The sequence below is a fragment of the Lissotriton helveticus genome, chromosome 5_1 (genome assembly GCF_964261635.1).
Source record: "Lissotriton helveticus chromosome 5_1, aLisHel1.1, whole genome shotgun sequence".
In the NCBI taxonomy this organism is placed as follows: domain Eukaryota; kingdom Metazoa; phylum Chordata; class Amphibia; order Caudata; family Salamandridae; genus Lissotriton; species Lissotriton helveticus.
In genome coordinates this window covers 94,385,119-94,406,984 of record NC_136065.1, presented here as the reverse complement: position 1 = coordinate 94,406,984, position 21,866 = coordinate 94,385,119, and positions in this window count along the sequence as shown.

The window sequence follows — 21,866 nt, the reverse complement described above, 5'->3', positions numbered from 1 at the left end:
CCAAAGGCCGCTGCCTGTGCCTCATCCCTGGTGGTCCAGTGGTTGAGCATCACTGCTCTGCTGCTTGACTGCCCTTCTGTCTCTCTTTTTGCTTTTTCTGTCTCTATGTCTGCTTTTCTCTTTCTCTTTTTATATTTGCCTCCGCCTTTGGCTTTGCTTTTCTTTCCTCCTCCTTTTTCCTCCTGTTCACTCCCTCACCACCCCTGCAATCCCCTGTGGCTCCCCCTCTAGGTCATCGTGAAAACCTGGACTAACTCCTGCTTTGGACTAGACATCACCATTGCCATCCCAGACAGCTACAAAATCACGCACAAGAACTGCCCGACCACCTAGAAGGGGGCATCACCATCATCTAAAAGAACACACTCCGACTGACCACCCACTCTAATGCAGAGGCGTAGCTAGGGGGGGAGTGAGGGGGGGGCGGTCCGCCCCAGGCGGCATTATTATTGGGGCGGTGGCCGCACGGCACTGGTGGCCCGTTGCGGCTGCGTTTATAATTTATTCATGGACACTCTCACTGACACTACTGTCAATTACAGTAGTGTCAGTGTCCACGAATAAATTATAAACGCAGCCGCAAAGGGCCACCAGTGCCGCGCCCAGGGTCCCGTTTGAAGTGCGCGGGACATTTAATCCCGGAGCAGTGAGCACCAACGAAGACGGCATCACTAATCAGCCCGATTTCTTTTGCAGCTCATCGTCGTCGTTGTTGTTTTCATCAAGGTGCGCTTCCTGATTACTCACTGCATGCAGGGTAATTGGCCTCCTAGGCAGGCTGTAAGGCAGGACACTCAGGAGGTGGGCGGCAGGCTTGATTTTCCTAGCTGGCAGACTTGCGTTGGACAACACTGTGAGGTAGGAGGCAGGTTCTAGTTTTAAAATCGGAGTCGGCTCGTGTATATCGGCCCGCCCCCACTCGCATTCACCTGCCCAGACTTTCGCATCATGTTGGCCCAGCGGGGCACACTCAACCGCCCCCTGTTTGTTTATTTATTTATTTATTTCATTTATGTGTTTTTATATAGCACAGACTTTACTCGAAGGTGTCAGACGCTTCACAATAGGAACAGAACTGATACATGAGGAGAACATTACAAGTGAACAAATTACAAAAGCACACGTTAAGTTACATTAGGCAAAAGTAACAATTGTGAGCAAACAAAATACATGAGGTAGCAAAGGTACATTACAGGAGGAAAAAGTGACATGTGTGCAGGTTACAAGAGAAAACAAAGTACAATTAGAGGTATAATACTGCAATATATGGTAGACACTTAAGCACAAGAACAAACGTTACGTAAGCAATGGTGGCACTTGTGCAAGTATCAAAAGCAAACAAAATGTGAGAGGTGGCAAACAGTGTGTTAAAAGACAAAAGAGGCGTGTGCATGTTACAAAAGAGTACCAAAAGAGTACCAAACACAGGTACAAGGATAATACTGCAATAAATGGCAAACACTCTGGGAGAATTAGAGGAGGAAATTTTTGCTACTAAACAGGAATTATCTGAAAGATTGGAAGAGGACCAATGGAGCAGAATCTTGGAAGACATCAATATACGGCTAGATAAATATGGCAAAGAACTGCAGGAAACAAAATTGAGAAAGTTCAAACGCGATACTATCGATTATAAACTCAACGAAACATACACGTGGGCGGAAGTTTATGCTAAAAGGAGATTCACCGGTAGAAAACAACAGCCAACTTCCTCTGAAGAGAGTGTGGTATCAGACAGTGAATTAAACACAGCACGTAAAACGATAGTACCGCAACCACCACAACCGATAGCTCAACCATCGCCCAGTATCGAAAGCACGCCAGGGACATCATCGATCTCCGCGATTTCTTTTTTAGAGAAGGACCAATTAGCACACAAACCACCAGATATATACCTTGCACAACAAGAAATAAGACAAGAAGAGGAAAAGGCAAAAGAAAGGGAGATGGAGAAGGAAGGAGAGAGGGAGAAGGAGAGAGAACAATTCAAGAAAACAGGATTGCGGAGCCAGACGAAAAACTTGTAGTTAATATTTCAAACTATCCACTTTCTGAGTTCGAAGAGAGACTCCTCAATAAAGGCATCTCATTCGTAAGGACATATAAATCCAATGAGCTGGAAACAGAAATCTCTTTTTTTAAGTTCATGAGAGTCCTCAGACTGAAATATTTTTTCACAGTGATAAATCCCATGGAAAAAACCGATGAAACAGATCGACCCTTTAAACCGAAAAGTCAATTCATGGCACCCATATCACATAAAAGTTTAGACACGTTTGAAGTTCTGGTAAAAGCAGATCTAAATAGAATTAACTACAAGCGCAAACTGAACAACTTGACTAGAGCAGAACAGAGCACTTTGAAAAGGTTGTCACTGAACAAAGAAATAATGATTCAAAAAGCGGACAAGGGCGGAGGCCTGGTTATCATGGATGCAACATTCTACAAACAAAAGGGAGACGATCATGTAAATGACACTAACACCTATGTTAAATTAAAGCACGATCCAACATCGATGATTGTACAAGGACTAAATGAAATTTTGGATAAGGCTGAAGAACTACAATGGATTGACAACACCACCAAGCAATACCTTAGGCAGAAATATCCCAGGAGACCAAAGATCTACTTTCTCCCCAAGATACACAAAGACATCAATGACCCACCATTCAGGCCAATAGTTTCTGGATGTTCGTCGATATTTGAAAACCCAGGTATTTACATTGACACTCATATGCAACCGTTTATTCGCCAGTGGCCCACTTATCTGCAGGACACATCTGACTTCCTCAGAAGTCTCACAGAGCTCGACACAACAGGATGCATGGAATGGACTCTGTGTACAATAGACGTAACAGCACTATATACGTCGATACCGCACAAACAAGGACTAGAAGCCATGGAGTGGGCTCTATTGAGAACAGAAAAGCTGGATGAGCAAAAAATTCTAATACTTCAACTTTTGAAATTTTGTTTAATTAACAGTTATTTTGCATGGAACGACGAGTATTACAATCAACTGACAGGGACAGCCATGGGCTTTCCAGGGGCGTGTATATATGCGAATATATACATGGCTAAATTTGAGTCAGACTACATTCTAGAGGATCCTACATGGCAACAAGGGTTAATATATTATCGACGTTACATAGACGACATATTTCTAATCTGGAAGCGTCCTATAACTGAACTCCTCAATAACATTAGCAGTTTAAATCTAGTCGATCCCAGAATACAATTCACTCACCATGTAAGCAACACTGCATTACCATTTCTGGACGTTCTGGTTGAAATCAAGAATAATTCCATTGAGACCAGACTATACAAAAAGGCCACGGATAAAAACACAGCTTTGCTGTACTCCAGCTTTCACCCAACCAGTCTAATAAGCAACCTGCCTGTGTCGCAATTTATGCGGATCAAACGGATTTCGTCTAATCCAGAACAATGTGAAAAGAGTCTACAAGAACAAAAGCAAAAATACCTTGACAGGGGTTACCCAAAAAAATTATTGGAAGCACACCTAGAAAAACTCAAAACCACACCCAGGATAGAACTTCTACAAAGGAAAAAGAAAACCGCCAATACTAAAATGGTTTTTGTTTCTAAATATTCAACTGCATCTAGAGACATTAAAAGAACAATCTCAAAGCGATGGGAAATTCTGTTGGCTGAAAAAGATTTCGGAACGTTATTTGAAGAACGACCACTATTCGCTTACAGGAGAGCGCAAAACCTCAAAGAACTCTTGAATACATCGACTTTATCACAACATGAATCAGTATACAAAGGAACATCCAGATGTTATAATTGCAAAAATTGCAATAACGTGATTACGGGCAACATCTTACTTCACCCCAGGACTGGCGAAAAGATTTCACTTAGACACACATCCAGTTGCGACTCTGAACATGTTGTGTATTCCATCAAGTGCCCATGCGGGCTGCTATATATCGGTAAAACTGACCGAAAAATGAAAACGAGGCTCAGTGAGCACAAAAGCCGGATCCGCAATAAAAATCTAACGTCACCTCTCACACAGCATTGGATTGAGAACAATCACAACATTGCACAACTACGCTTCCAAATCATTGAAATACTACCCCAGAGACTTGGAATGGATAATGCAAAGATACTCCTACAAAGAGAAACTTTCTGGATTCGGAAACTACAAACAATGGTCCCTCTAGGATTAAATGACAAAATTGAGATGTCGTGCTTCCTATAAAGATTACTAAATGCAAAACATCCGCATGCACACTATAAGTCTCACAGCCATTTAGAATATATTTTTTACACACCACATGTAAATAACAGCCATCAAGGGAATGTGTAGATATGCTGTGTATGTATGGTTGATAAATAAGCTCATAAGACCACTGAGATATAGATTGTAAATAAGCAGGAAATTTACTTTTTGCACTATGCTGTTGTTTAAAAAAATTTTTATATATATGTTTATAATGATGTAGGTTTAGGCAGTTTTATTATTATATTTTTGACATACAATGCACAACCTACAATTTAACAAGGGTCTCTTGTTGTTGTTCGCTTTGTTAAAAGCAATGTGCTACCGAGTGAAACACCGCTGACTGAATAGGCACGTCTACAAAAATCACTTTTGTGATTCTCACGTTTATTCACCCAATATATTAATTTTAGTACTGGATGCCATAATAAATAACTTGGCTACGTCAGTAATTACAAGTTTAGTTTATGGTTTGCTTCGGTCAGCAAACGCAAGCCTTTGTCTATCTTCACTTTCTATCATTTGGAGAGTTGAAAAAAGCGAGGTAGGACTCGGACACCCGCCGGAGGTTTTTTTAGCTTGTAAGCTAGGCGACGGAAGGAACAGTGGATCAGAACCCCATACTTTGTTAAAACGGTAAGCCTCAGCCCGACATTTGCATGTAATACATTCTTTCAATTTCTGGTGAAACACGTAAAGGAATTGAAAAGCCTTTTCTTTCGTTTTTTAGCACCGCAACGGGAAAACGCCAGCGAGATCGAAGTCAATTCGTTAGACTCGCAGGTAAACAAGCTTCCATTTGTTGATTACTAAGCAGGAAGCAAACATAGTTTATCGAGTACTGACATCTAACTTCTGTTCGGTACAGGTTAATTTCCCATGATACAAAGACTCGCATTTTAACCAGGTGAGCCATTTGTCTCTTGTTTCTCGCACTCTAAGAAATAAGCAGGTTTTTTGAATGGTGGCTTAATTTTGTCGACCGGTTGTTTATTTATTTTTGCAGAATTGCGATTAGAATACGCATCTACAGGTAATGCCTTGTGCACACCTACAAACTGATTTTGTTTTCTCATTACGTGATAATTCAAGCACAATATCCGCCTTATTTACACACTGTTATTCGACTTTCCCTTAGACAAAGTGTTCAAACGACATAAGCCAATAGACTGCAGGATAAGCATTGTCTCTTATTATTTAGGTAAGAACTACCAACTAACATTAGTGACGATTTAGATTTTCATATAATTCCTACATCTATGAATAACATTCTCCTTGTTTATCTTCATTTTTTCCCTAGACCCCTGACGAAGGGGCGACTACGCCCCGAAATGCATTGGGTTGTTTTTCCTTAAACTTTTATGTTCATAATCCTGTGTTGTCATAATATTGAATTTATGTTATTGCGAAAAAATATTGTATTAGTTTATTAACGATATGTTTGATGAATATCATAACGAATTCAAAAAATTTGTTGGTATCAAGAAATGAAAAAATAATTAAAACGGTTTAATGGTATACTGCTTGCTGTGTGCGTACTAGAGTCCCTTTGTCTTACCACACTGGGCCTTATACATATTTCACTAGTGGGCAGGCACTAATCTAATACAGCACACCTATCGATCAAATATATAAAACGCATAAATATAAGAGTGCAGAACCCTTCTTCATTCATATTTATTTCTACTGCCACAAAGGGGACTAGCACCAAAACCAAAATGTCTTTCGATTCAATTGCTTCAATTACTGATAATCGAGCAAACATTAAAGCGTATACAGCAGATGAGGCAAGTCAAATTTACAAGCTTATTAAGGAATCAAAAACATTCGAAACACAAGGAGGATCAGTCGAGCAAAAATTAAAACAACTTGAATATCTAACCAGACGTGAATTGAACCAACGCCTGCATGCTACAACTCTGATCCAATATCACAGAGTTAGGAGGATTCCTAGAGGATTACGGTTGGCCATCAGGCCTATGTTATATAGACTGAACAACAATCCAAAATTTATGGAAAAGTGGTTTGAGATCTTAAATAAATGTTCTCTGGATTTGATCTTACTATTGGTGGAAGAACTGGCTAAAACAATTCGAGAATTAGAGGAGGAAATTTTTGCTACTAAACAGGAATTATCTGAAAGATTGGAAGAGGACCAATGGAGCAGAATCTTGGAAGACATCAATATACGGCTAGATAAATATGGCAAAGAACTGCAGGAAACAAAATTGAGAAAGTTCAAACGCGATACTATCGATTATAAACTCAACGAAACATACACGTGGGCGGAAGTTTATGCTAAAAGGAGATTCACCGGTAGAAAACAACAGCCAACTTCCTCTGAAGAGAGTGTGGTATCAGACAGTGAATTAAACACAGCACGTAAAACGATAGTACCGCAACCACCACAACCGATAGCTCAACCATCGCCCAGTATCGAAAGCACGCCAGGGACATCATCGATCTCCGCGATTTCTTTTTTAGAGAAGGACCAATTAGCACACAAACCACCAGATATATACCTTGCACAACAAGAAATAAGACAAGAAGAGGAAAAGGCAAAAGAAAGGGAGATGGAGAAGGAAGGAGAGAGGGAGAAGGAGAGAGAACAATTCAAGAAAACAGGATTGCGGAGCCAGACGAAAAACTTGTAGTTAATATTTCAAACTATCCACTTTCTGAGTTCGAAGAGAGACTCCTCAATAAAGGCATCTCATTCGTAAGGACATATAAATCCAATGAGCTGGAAACAGAAATCTCTTTTTTTAAGTTCATGAGAGTCCTCAGACTGAAATATTTTTTCACAGTGATAAATCCCATGGAAAAAACCGATGAAACAGATCGACCCTTTAAACCGAAAAGTCAATTCATGGCACCCATATCACATAAAAGTTTAGACACGTTTGAAGTTCTGGTAAAAGCAGATCTAAATAGAATTAACTACAAGCGCAAACTGAACAACTTGACTAGAGCAGAACAGAGCACTTTGAAAAGGTTGTCACTGAACAAAGAAATAATGATTCAAAAAGCGGACAAGGGCGGAGGCCTGGTTATCATGGATGCAACATTCTACAAACAAAAGGGAGACGATCATGTAAATGACACTAACACCTATGTTAAATTAAAGCACGATCCAACATCGATGATTGTACAAGGACTAAATGAAATTTTGGATAAGGCTGAAGAACTACAATGGATTGACAACACCACCAAGCAATACCTTAGGCAGAAATATCCCAGGAGACCAAAGATCTACTTTCTCCCCAAGATACACAAAGACATCAATGACCCACCATTCAGGCCAATAGTTTCTGGATGTTCGTCGATATTTGAAAACCCAGGTATTTACATTGACACTCATATGCAACCGTTTATTCGCCAGTGGCCCACTTATCTGCAGGACACATCTGACTTCCTCAGAAGTCTCACAGAGCTCGACACAACAGGATGCATGGAATGGACTCTGTGTACAATAGACGTAACAGCACTATATACGTCGATACCGCACAAACAAGGACTAGAAGCCATGGAGTGGGCTCTATTGAGAACAGAAAAGCTGGATGAGCAAAAAATTCTAATACTTCAACTTTTGAAATTTTGTTTAATTAACAGTTATTTTGCATGGAACGACGAGTATTACAATCAACTGACAGGGACAGCCATGGGCTTTCCAGGGGCGTGTATATATGCGAATATATACATGGCTAAATTTGAGTCAGACTACATTCTAGAGGATCCTACATGGCAACAAGGGTTAATATATTATCGACGTTACATAGACGACATATTTCTAATCTGGAAGCGTCCTATAACTGAACTCCTCAATAACATTAGCAGTTTAAATCTAGTCGATCCCAGAATACAATTCACTCACCATGTAAGCAACACTGCATTACCATTTCTGGACGTTCTGGTTGAAATCAAGAATAATTCCATTGAGACCAGACTATACAAAAAGGCCACGGATAAAAACACAGCTTTGCTGTACTCCAGCTTTCACCCAACCAGTCTAATAAGCAACCTGCCTGTGTCGCAATTTATGCGGATCAAACGGATTTCGTCTAATCCAGAACAATGTGAAAAGAGTCTACAAGAACAAAAGCAAAAATACCTTGACAGGGGTTACCCAAAAAAATTATTGGAAGCACACCTAGAAAAACTCAAAACCACACCCAGGATAGAACTTCTCCAAAGGAAAAAGAAAACCGCCAATACTAAAATGGTTTTTGTTTCTAAATATTCAACTGCATCTAGAGACATTAAAAGAACAATCTCAAAGCGATGGGAAATTCTGTTGGCTGAAAAAGATTTCGGAACGTTATTTGAAGAACGACCACTATTCGCTTACAGGAGAGCGCAAAACCTCAAAGAACTCTTGAATACATCGACTTTATCACAACATGAATCAGTATACAAAGGAACATCCAGATGTTATAATTGCAAAAATTGCAATAACGTGATTACGGGCAACATCTTACTTCACCCCAGGACTGGCGAAAAGATTTCACTTAGACACACATCCAGTTGCGACTCTGAACATGTTGTGTATTCCATCAAGTGCCCATGCGGGCTGCTATATATCGGTAAAACTGACCGAAAAATGAAAACGAGGCTCAGTGAGCACAAAAGCCGGATCCGCAATAAAAATCTAACGTCACCTCTCACACAGCATTGGATTGAGAACAATCACAACATTGCACAACTACGCTTCCAAATCATTGAAATACTACCCCAGAGACTTGGAATGGATAATGCAAAGATACTCCTACAAAGAGAAACTTTCTGGATTCGGAAACTACAAACAATGGTCCCTCTAGGATTAAATGACAAAATTGAGATGTCGTGCTTCCTATAAAGATTACTAAATGCAAAACATCCGCATGCACACTATAAGTCTCACAGCCATTTAGAATATATTTTTTACACACCACATGTAAATAACAGCCATCAAGGGAATGTGTAGATATGCTGTGTATGTATGGTTGATAAATAAGCTCATAAGACCACTGAGATATAGATTGTAAATAAGCAGGAAATTTACTTTTTGCACTATGCTGTTGTTTAAAAAATTTTTTATATATATGTTTATAATGATGTAGGTTTAGGCAGTTTTATTATTATATTTTTGACATACAATGCACAACCTACAATTTAACAAGGGTCTCTTGTTGTTGTTCGCTTTGTTAAAAGCAATGTGCTACCGAGTGAAACACCGCTGACTGAATAGGCACGTCTACAAAAATCACTTTTGTGATTCTCACGTTTATTCACCCAATATATTAATTTTAGTACTGGATGCCATAATAAATAACTTGGCTACGTCAGTAATTACAAGTTTAGTTTATGGTTTGCTTCGGTCAGCAAACGCAAGCCTTTGTCTATCTTCACTTTCTATCATTTGGAGAGTTGAAAAAAGCGAGGTAGGACTCGGACACCCGCCGGAGGTTTTTTTAGCTTGTAAGCTAGGCGACGGAAGGAACAGTGGATCAGAACCCCATACTTTGTTAAAACGGTAAGCCTCAGCCCGACATTTGCATGTAATACATTCTTTCAATTTCTGGTGAAACACGTAAAGGAATTGAAAAGCCTTTTCTTTCGTTTTTTAGCACCGCAACGGGAAAACGCCAGCGAGATCGAAGTCAATTCGTTAGACTCGCAGGTAAACAAGCTTCCATTTGTTGATTACTAAGCAGGAAGCAAACATAGTTTATCGAGTACTGACATCTAACTTCTGTTCGGTACAGGTTAATTTCCCATGATACAAAGACTCGCATTTTAACCAGGTGAGCCATTTGTCTCTTGTTTCTCGCACTCTAAGAAATAAGCAGGTTTTTTGAATGGTGGCTTAATTTTGTCGACCGGTTGTTTATTTATTTTTGCAGAATTGCGATTAGAATACGCATCTACAGGTAATGCCTTGTGCACACCTACAAACTGATTTTGTTTTCTCATTACGTGATAATTCAAGCACAATATCCGCCTTATTTACACACTGTTATTCGACTTTCCCTTAGACAAAGTGTTCAAACGACATAAGCCAATAGACTGCAGGATAAGCATTGTCTCTTATTATTTAGGTAAGAACTACCAACTAACATTAGTGACGATTTAGATTTTCATATAATTCCTACATCTATGAATAACATTCTCCTTGTTTATCTTCATTTTTTCCCTAGACCCCTGACGAAGGGGCGACTACGCCCCGAAATGCATTGGGTTGTTTTTCCTTAAACTTTTATGTTCATAATCCTGTGTTGTCATAATATTGAATTTATGTTATTGCGAAAAAATATTGTATTAGTTTATTAACGATATGTTTGATGAATATCATAACGAATTCAAAAAATTTGTTGGTATCAAGAAATGAAAAAATAATTAAAACGGTTTAATGGTATACTGCTTGCTGTGTGCGTACTAGAGTCCCTTTGTCTTACCACACTGGGCCTTATACATATTTCACTAGTGGGCAGGCACTAATCTAATACAGCACACCTATCGATCAAATATATAAAACGCATAAATATAAGAGTGCAGAACCCTTCTTCATTCATATATAAACACTCTGGGAAGGCACTTCCATAGTCATGGAGATTTTGGAGGTTTCTATGGATGATTCATTGCCTCACTTTGTTGGAGGCCGGGCGGTCATTCTGGTGTCTTGTTCCTGCCTTCGTGCATCTAAGAAAAGGTGTTGAGGAAAAAATGTAGTGCTTTCGGACCATCATTCATTCTCATTCTGTCTCGCCTGGTTATGTTGCACCCTGAAATATCAGGGAATAATAATTGGTGAGAACTCTAAAGGTTAATGTATTTGTCGGAGAGATCTCTGCTTTGTGTAGTTCCAGATCTGAATCAAAGTAAAGTAGAAGGTTATTGTGTCGCCTGCAAAACACATATAATAGGCAGATGACAGGTTTATTTTTAATGTAGCTAGGTTAGTGGGCTACTGCTTTGAACACAGATTCTTTTGTTCCTTGCAGTTCATAATTAGTAAGCATTATACAATTGCACAATGAGCTATGTGTGACTGCTGCATCTTTTAACCTTCACAGTCATGCAACACATCTTGTACAGTGATTTACACACTTGCATGATTTATTGTCAGTGTGTCTTTATGTAAAGCACTCTGATACCCTGCAAGGGAAATACAGAAGGAGAGTGATTAGTAATATTATAGTATACTAGCAGCCCGTCCCGACGTTGTCCGGGTATGAATTGCTGCCGGCCAGTAGTATATTGTTTTGTAGGATTTCGTTTTGATAGCATTTCTTATCTGTGACAGGCCTGTGAAATGCTCCTATTCACAGTGCACTGCTGATGCACTTAAGAGTGCGCGTTCAGTAGTGTGTGAACTCGAGTTTCCCTACTTTATTTTTCCTTGCAATATTATATAGCGCAAACTCGACAACATGGCATGAGCACAATTTACATTACAGAAGAACACATTCATTTGTGGTAGGCACGGGGAGACAAAGCGATTTGCCTGGATTCACAGGATGTTGAGCTGATGCCGAGATTCGAACGTAGCTCCCCAGCACTAAAGTTCGCAATTCTAGAACTTGTGGTGGGAGGTGTGTCTAAAAGTGTATGTCGGTGCTGGCCATCAATGAGAGAGACCTGTGCATTTTTCAAATCGGTGGTGAAAAAATATGAGTATGTTGCTGGAGATGTGGGCCACCGTGCCACCAATGTACTTACCGGGGGAGGGTAAACACCCATTATTCCACAACTTTCTTTCCGCATACCATCACTCCGCATACTTTCATTACGAAAGTACCATGACTCTGCAATGCTATTATAACGCATGGCATTACATTTGATGTGCTTTACCACGCATACATTTACAACAAAACTCGTTTTTTTATGCTTGGATAAAGTAAGTATGGGTATAGGGGTATATGTTTTGGGGTACTGAGGTATATGTTTTGGGGTGTTTGGGTATTTTAAGGGTTCAGATATAGTTTTGGGTTATGGGGTACAGGGGTAGTTTTAGGGTTTAGGTATAGGTTTGGGTTTTGTGGTACAGGGGTATTTTTAGGGTTCAGGGCTAAGTTTGGGTTTTGGGGTATAGGGGTATTTTTAGGGTTCAGGGGTAGGTTTGGGTTTTGGGGTACAGGGGTATTTTTAGGGTTCAGGGCTAAGTTTGGGTTTTGGGGAACAGGGGTATTTTTAGGGTTTAGGGCTAGGTTTGGGTTTTGGGGTACAGGGGTATTTTAGGGTTCAGGGGTAGGTTTGGGTTTTGGGGTACAGGGTTATTTTTATGGTTCAGGGCTAGGTTTGGGTTTTGGGGTACAGGGGTATTTTTATGGTTATGGGGTAAGTTTGGGTTTTGGGGTACAGGGGTATTTTAAGGGTTCAGGGCTAGGTTTGGGTGTTGGGGTACAGGGGTATTTTCGGGTTCAGGGGTAGGTTTGGGTTTTGGGGTACAGGGGTATTTTTAGGGTTGAGGGGTAGGTTTGGGTTTTGAGGTACATGGGTATTTATAGGGTTCAGGGCTAGGTTTGGGTTTTGGGGTACAGGGGTATTTTAAGATTTAGGGATAGGTTTGGGTTTTGGGGTACAGGGTATATTTATAGGGTTAAGATGGGTTAGAGATTAAGGGTGTTGGGGTATTTTAAGGAGTAAGGGTGGGTTTTGGTTATGGGGTGCAGGGGTATTTAAAGGGAGCAGGGTGGAAACCCGGAGCTGGAATGTACAGAACCTGGGAAGAAAAAACAATGAAATATTGGGCACAACACTCGTTTTTTTTTTCTGTAATCCCACGCCCGCACACGACCACGCCCCCAGCACACGCCCACAGCACACGATATGAGACATGGCATGAAGGATGGAACGTACCACACGCCCCCAGCGTTTGTCACGCCCCCCAGCACACGCCCACAGCACAACGCAGACACGCCCACAAGGGACTACTTTGCTGGCACGGTTCTTTTACCTTTTAAATGTATATGGTGGGCGTCTGCATAGCCTTTGTCCTTCTGCTGCAACTGCCCTTTCCAACGCTGTATTGGGTGTTGTGATTGGTGCTGTGGTTCCTGAGATTACACACCTCAAGGGTTTGGGCTCTCTCTTTATTATATTAGTATAGATATGCAGATGTGCAGAGCGTAATATATTTATTGACACCGTTGAGTGTGGGGATCCTAATATCTATTTTATACATGAAGCCTGTTTCAAAGTGCTACCATATTGTCAAATCAGTGGACGAGGAACAGGAAAAAAATATTTTTCCAAGATCAAACAGTTGGTTACATTAGTAGAACCAGGACTACACTACACTACACTACACCATGGTTACGAGGCCTAAGGGATTGGAAGCCCCTACTCTACACCTCGTAGCCATAGTGTAGGAAGTGCAATAGGACCATGGTCTAGTGGGGTTATGGATCCAATGCACCCATATTATGGTTGAATTTTACTGTCCAGTCAATGACCAGAGGGTAGTGGGAAGAAACAATTTACCTTACTTGCACGATGGCCCATGGCAGCATTGCTACAACCTGGTCCTGCTCATTTGCGCCTCACAGCATGATCAGTTCTGCGAGGCACAAGAGAGTCATACTCTCTCCTGGACCTCATAGCCATGGTCCAGTGCTCTGAGGCCCACCACAGCAGAGTGGCAGGGTGCAGAATTGTTCTTCATTTTAGATGTTTGTCCTGGATCCTACTGCAAGCTCCTGTTGGATGCCAAATTTCTAACTTTTTTTTCTTACTAAGGGACTGATGTAGGCAATCGAGATAATCAATAGTGGGTGCAAAACAAATAGATAAGCTGGAAATCCTGGAAGCAGCCCATCCCAGTAGTAAGCCACAACACTGACTCTGGGACCAACCACTATGCAGAGTTGGCCAGCATGACAACTGGAAGGCAGGACATGTACCACAGGACTAATATAATGTTTTCCATGTGGTATAGAACTTTAAAATAAATACACTTATTTTATTAGTTTTAATATTTATGTTTTTATTGTTTTACTGATATCTGCACCAAGAAAATTGCTTCTTGCAAAGCCAGTCAAAAATAGTCAATTGATTGGACTTCCTGTGATGTCATTTCCTGTGATTTGACGTGGATGCAAATTAGAAGGGGCCTTCTGCCCGGGATCCCTAAATCCCTAGAGCCGGCTTTCCTCAAACACATCGCAAAGTCAGCCAGAAGTAAAACATGTACTGCACAATTTGTAGCATTACCATCTTGCCTAATTGACAGAGAAAAAAAAAACTAGACAGCAGTAGTGCAGGCTTTTCACCCAAATATAGTTGCAGAAGCACAAATGTACAAAGAAAAGCCCACTTTTGGGATCTCCACTGCAGAGAAGATGTATAAAATGTAGGTCTGACGTAACCTTCCAGGTGAGTGATATTTATTGTTGGCGTGCCTGGCGCTATTGTGTTGAGCCAACCTCTAGAGTATGAAAGGGCTGGAGGCAGCTGTCCTAGTCATGCTGGAATAGGCTTTTACCATGTCCTATTCAGGATAGTAGGTGGCTTTTGTTGTTTGGAGACAGAGGTTCAGTTAGTACTGCAGTCATAGCCTTTTGCCATGTCATATTCTTTGTTTCTTTCAGGTGTGACGACTCCCATCTAGTTGGCAGGTGGTGTGTGTGTGTCCTGTTGTTTTGTCCACAAAAGGCTGATGAGGGCATAGTGTGAAGTCTTCAGTTCCTTGTGTCTTAGTGTTTCATCTCTGGGCAGGAGAATCCCAGGGTTTAAATAAGGGAGTGAAACCACAAATCAGTGTTGCAGGACTTTTCACTGAACCCTGGACCCTTTTCACTGAACCCTGGTAGGCAACAGAAATAATGCAGGGCGTAGCCTTGGACTGTGTCATGTATGTGCATGTGCATGTAACTTGCATGATCGAGCGTCTCTTGGACCTCTTTCAAGTGCTCGTCGTCCTTTCTCTCCCCTCCTCCCAGGGGCGGCAGGCTGAGGGATAGCCCCGGGCGACGCAAGCGCTAGCTACGCCACTGCTCTAATGACCCAACGATGACCATCGAACACCTCCACTTCCAGATCCAGACCAACCCAGCACCACCCTCTCCTGAACCGACCACCACTGCGTGCATCTCACCTTCACGACACCCAAAGCACACCACTGTGCGCATCACCCCCCATTGCAGCTGGAACAAGGCCACCGAAGAACGTCACATCGACTCCCTCATTACAACCACTCTGCCAACACCAACGGATACCAACACTGCAGACACAGCCTTCACTGTTGGATCTCCAACTGTGCTGATACCTTGGCACCCGTCAAGAAAAGACCAGGCAAGCAACACTCCAAGAAAGCCAGCCGGTTTACTTCCCCCCTCCACAAGTCCAGATGCACCTGCAAATCACTTGAGAAGAGATGGAGGAACAACAAAACCCCGGAAACCCATGCTACCCTCACATCCGCCGTCAACACATACCACCTTCTCCTCAAAACCACAAAGAAAACGGCACTCCAAGACAAAGTGTACACCAGCGCACACAACAGCAAAGAACTCTTTGCCATTGTCAAGGAGTTTGTCAGGCCCAACAGCTAGACCACAGACGTCCCTCCCTCCTAATGAGGCTGAGGTTCCACCTATAATTTACTCTGGAACACCCTCTGGCGGATGGACTGTTGGTTCCTGCTTGGCAGTGTAGAGGAAGAGATATACCATGGTCACTACTTACAACACATTTTGCGGACCCAATTATTCATGAATCTGAAGAATCACAGACTCAGAGTCTCAAGTTAGTCAATTTATTACAAAGCCAAAAATAGTTGGACACACAGACACCTCAAGACAAAGTTGTAGAAGTACATCGGAACTAATACAAAACCAAACCTACGGGCAAAGTTGACACGATGAAGGACGAATAAAATGACGACTTCCAGAAACAGAACAGAGGCAATAAGTGCCCCAACGTCTATGTCTGACTTCATCACAGGTTGATAAGTGAAAAGCATTAGTCTATCCTTACTCTATCACTAAGGTGACTTCCCTACTCCGCATTTTCCCAGGCGACTTAGTAAAGAGTATAGGTGTCAGTGCTTGAAGACTTCCTAAGAAGTGCACTCATGTTGTATGGGTCAAGTAGCATAAGCTACGGAGCTCGATCTAGGATGCTTCTCTTCGTCTAGTGGCTCCCGTTCTTCTCCTAACTCCAACCCCGGGACACTGTCCCTAATTCAAACTTCAAAATCTCTAAACACGCCAATTCAGGTCTCCTCATTGACCCGTCCCACTGTGCATCTTCTCATAGATTAATCTCCACTCCACCTCTGCTCTCCCAGCTCCTGGCATGATGACCATGCTTCCCAGGCCTATTCCAGTAAAGAAAGAAGATCGCCTCCTGGTATCAGCTTCTCATATGCTCCATGTATTTACTGCTCTCCAAACCTAACTCCTAAAACAAAGGTGTTATTCTACACATTAAACCCCGCTAGAGAGCCTCCAGGGTAAAGTACACTTTCAGGCCTACAGAAATCGGCCAACATAAGAAAATGGCATACAAGCCTCACGAAACTACATATAAATGAATACTTGCAGAGCACTTCTAATTCACCAGGTTACATGAGCCCATCAAATACGTGTATAACTGTAAGTGGGCATACACAATTCACTGCATGTTAGGCTTTTAGTTGCGCACTATTGCTTCATATTACAAATATCTTTCACATTCATGTAAATACAACTGTAACGCAACACTTTCATGTTATTTCAGTACATTTCTAACGCCATTATTTTAATACGGCAAAAGAATAAATGCAGGTGCAACCTTCACATGATTATAATGCACCCCTACAAATTAAAGAGCACGTCTGTGCTCTATCACTCCCAAAACCTCTGAAACAAACTCAGCACCTTCTTCCACCACAAGATCAGACAGATCTACAACAGCTTCGACCTCCTAGACCCAGCCATTACACCCACCACCAGCGCACGTAACCACACCACACTCTAACAGACCGCGCACTGCTGGAACCAGCTCACAACAGAGAAAACACTCAAGACCATAAAGAGCATCCACTAAGGGGCCCCATTGGATCCTTGCCCGTACCACATCTTCCACAGAGCAGCCTCAGCCATTGCCCCCCGACTCTGCCACACCATCAACTGCTCCATCGAAACCTCCACATTCCCCGATGACTGGAAACAGCCGAGATCAACCTTTTACTGAAGAAGCTGTCCTAAGAACCGGCAGACTTCAAGAACTTCAGACCCAACTCCCTCCTCCCCTTCCCAGCCAAAGTAATCGAGAAGGCCATCAAAGCCCAACTCTCCAAGTTCATTGAAGTTCATTGAAGTGAACCATGTCCTAGACACATCCCAAACCAGCTTGTGAAGCAACCACAGCACAGAGACCGCACTCCTCACCGCCACTGACGACATCCGTTCCCTTCTCGACCGGGGCGAGACCGCATCCCTCATCCTACTGGACCTCTCAGCTGCCTTTGACACCGTCTCCCACAACATCCTAATCCCGAGACTCCACGGCGCCAGCTTCTGTACAAGGCACTGGATTGGATCCACTCATTCCTCACCAGCAGGACTCCATGAGTGAGACTACCCCCATTCCTCTCAGAACCTGCAGAGATCAGCTGTGGAGTTCACCAGGTTTCCTTCCTGGGCTCCACCCTCTTCAACATGTACATGACCCCCCTCACAGCCATCATCAGAAGACATGGACTCAACGTCTTCTCCTACGACAACGACACCCAGCTGATCCTCTCCCTCACCAACGAATCCACAACCGCCAGAACCAACTTCCACAGCAGAATGAAGGCCTTCTACCTGGATGAAGGACAGCTGACTCAAGCTCAACTCAGACAAGATTGAAGTACTCATCCTGGGACCCACCCTTTCTATCTCGGATGACTCCTGCTGGCCTGCCACTCTGAGACTCTCTCCCACACCGACGGACCATGCATGCAACCTCTGTATCATTCTGGACACATCCCTCACAATGAACCGCCAGATCAAAGCAGTTTCCTCCGCCTGCTTCCATATGCTCCACCTGCTTCACATTCAAATAATCCCCACAGAATCCAGAAAGACGGTGACCCACGCATTATTCACCAGCAGACTTGACCTGCACAATGCACTCTAAGTGGCATCACTGTTAGATTTGGGGGTCTCTAGTTGATAGAGGTAGGTACCTTTGACCAAATAGGGAACCTTGCGTCTAGTTAGGGTAAGGGGGTACTCCTAAAATAACCCCTGCTCACCCGTTTGGTAGCTTGTCATGACAGACAGGCTTATTTCAGAGGCAGTGTGTAAAGCATTTGTGAACACATACAGTAATACAGTGACAACACTACAGATGGACACCACACCAGTGTTATTATAAAAATAAGTATTTTTTATTAAGCATGGGCTGAAAATTCGTTCCGCTCGGGGAATTTGCGAATTTTTGCCAATTTCGCAATCCGCGAATCGCGCGAAATTGCCAAACAATCTGTAATTCGTGAGTTGGCGAATTTTTTCTGCTTGGTCCCGCTTCAAAAATACAATCTCGTGCGCGCGGCGTTGGCTTACCATGATTCTGAGTTCGCCGAGTTGTTTTCCTCCCAGTTTGCGTGCGCTGCGCCATTTTTGAGAACGCGATTACGTCATACGGGCCCGCGATCACGCATCGCGAGAGTAAACAATAGTGAATACCTTTTGGATCACTTTTGGAATTGAAATTTTACAAGTAAGTTGGTGTTGTTTGTTTGGGGCATTGCAGTTGCTGCAACTACAAATTATGAACTTTTTCACAACTTAAAAAAATATATATTGTGGGTAGCCACAGTATCCAGTAGGCCCAGGGTTAGTCATGGGTGCATGATACAACGGTGTCTGTGAATTTTGTTGAAGTTAAATATCATTTACGGCATGGATGGTATGGAATTGAATAGCTCACTGTTATATGTGGAAGTTTTTTTAAATTTTGGGGTGGGTGTTAAAACCACACTAGCCAGTAGGCCCAGGGGTAGTCAGTGGTGCATGGGCCAAGTCTTTCTGTGGGGTCACTTGAATTTAAACATCATTTAGGGCATGGATGGCATTGGATTGAGGTGATTTTTGTGTGTATTTTGATTTTTTTTGGGTGCTGTCGGGGCCTGGTCCAGGGCCTGGCCATGTGGGTGGGGGTCTAGGAGCCATTTTGAAGCCAGGCAGTGTGCTTTGTGCCACAGGCCTGCGCCCAGTCTACCTTGCTTTCATCCATAATGCCCAGGGGTACTCAGTGGTGCATGGACAAAGTCTTTCTGTGGGGTCTCTTAAATGTAAACATCATTTATTGCATGGATGGTGAGGTTCTCTGGTTTTCGACTTCGCTCCGTATCTAGCCGCCATTTTGTGATAGCCGCCATTTTGTGTTGCCTTTCCTCAGACTACACGGCGAACATAGTGTTTTTGCATTTCCAGCTGCTATGCGTCTCCTCTGTTAAAAAGTAATGATTTGTCCTTGTTTACGAAACCGATGTCAGGGTCTGGCCGAGTTCGTTAATCCATGTCTAGACTGATTGATCCTTGTCTTAGTTGACTGTTTGGGTCCCACCATTCTTCTTTCTCTTTATCTTATTTGACTGGCCTTCGCTATTCTCTCCTTGTATCCTCCTATTACACAACTATCCTTTGAGGCACACAAATATGTCCTGTCATTGAATTACATGCACTAGCATTGATTAACTTGAGGGGAGGGGAGAACACGGGGTCTGAAAGAAGGGCGTATTCGAGATACTCGATAGCTTGTTTTCAAACTTTTCCTATTTGTCAGTTTTGTATGTTTTGGGAGTCAATATTGTAAATATGTGTCCTATATAAGATTGTGCCCACGGAGTTAGGTGGCAGTCTCCTGAGAACCTACCACTGGTGTACTTCTTGGACAACTGTGCTTAGCTGCAGCTAATAAACCCGATTTTCTACGCCTAACAGAGTGTCTTGTGTCTCTGTCCGACAAGGCAGGTGAACCCGGAGATTTTAGGCGTGCCCTGCGCCGCTCGGCCCATAAGGTCAAGTTCTCCAATTGGCGTCCCAACGTGTGGGCGGCTTCAGTGGTAGCGGTTCAGCCCAAGGATCGAGAGGAGCTTCGCAAGAAAATTCTGGAGGAATCGCGAACCACGTCAAGCGACCCCTGTATGTCGAAGTGGACCGAAGGTCTTTTGTAGTGCGGCTACTTCTTTCCGACTGCTGCCCTGACTGCCGCCCTGCCTTGGCGCTCTGGTGATGATTGGTATCGCGAGACGTTAGACGGACACCTGTTGGCGTACGAAAACATTTAGTTAAGTATTCGTGGGTAGCGCCCACTCTTTTGTCTTGTTTTTTGTTATTCGACAAATGCATTAGTCGAAGCCAAGGGGTAAGTACGTTTGTACTGTGATCATTGCTTTTAACCCCCTTGAAGTTTGTGAATAGTCCAGTTCGTTACGAAATGCCTGGGATTAGTAAATGTAGGAAGTTCTGCTGTTTTGACTGTACTAGGGATTCCCGGCTAGAGGATTCTTGTCCAATTCCTCCGGTTGGAACTCCCACTTATGAGCTCTATTCAAAACATGGTCTTGATCCCATTATTTTGAATGAAACATGGATTCGATATACAAAGAAAGATGGTGTTCTGCAGTGGCCACAAAATGGTAGCTTTGAGCCTGATATCTTAGATAACTTAGAAACAATTTTGTTTAAGAGAAAAGCCCGGCCGGCAATGTTTGACTCTTTTCGCCTATGGCGTAAGGAAGCCAAACAGAAAGAAATCAAACAAGCAAAAAGAGATAAGAAAACGCAAGATATGACGATTTTACAGGCTGCTCAACAGTTTAAGAATAATGAGACTGATCAGATGATTGAAGTCTCAGAAAAACAGCATCGTATGGAAATATATAGATGTTATCCTGTTTTGCCTACTTCCCCTCATGCTAAAGATCTTGACGAAGATCCCTTAATGTCTCATTTGTTGAGATTACCTCCACCATATGTATTGGGTGCTAACGCACCCCCATTACAACCTATTGTTCAGCCACTTGTTGCTCAACCGGTTGCTCCGAATTTTCCACAATTGCCTCTTCCAGTAATTCCACCTCCACCTCCTTTGCCGCCAACTTCTGTACCTCAGTCTCGTTTACCGTCAGTTTCTCTTCTAACTACTAGCCCTTCTCCTGCCGTGCTTAATACATTGTCTCCTGTTTTATTGTCAGATTCTCCTACAGCTCGTAAACGACTGGTCGATACCGTTTCTGGTCTTTTATCACCTTTCTTTGGGTCTCTTAATTTTACTCCTGTTTTGTCTCGAAGGCAATCCCGTAGTCAAATTCCAGATTCCGATGAGCGAGTTAGGTTAGACTCTCTTGCTCACAATTGGATCATGAGTGGTCCTTAGTATAGTGTGCGCGATATCTTGGATACCTTTCTTCAGTGGAATGCGCCTACGCAGCGATATGTTTTTAATGTCATGTGTATTACGCTTCTTAAAGGATGGGGTGATATGGATTTGGACCTACCTCCTCAGAGTTTGTTTGACATACAGGATAAATTTGATAAAGGACTTACTGTGGGTCCCGATGTTGAGGATGCTGTCCAGACACTTGCCAATTTTAGGTCTTTCTTTTTCTCTCAAGCCTCTCTTGAACCTGATCCTGCGGTTCGGTGTAAAATGAAACACT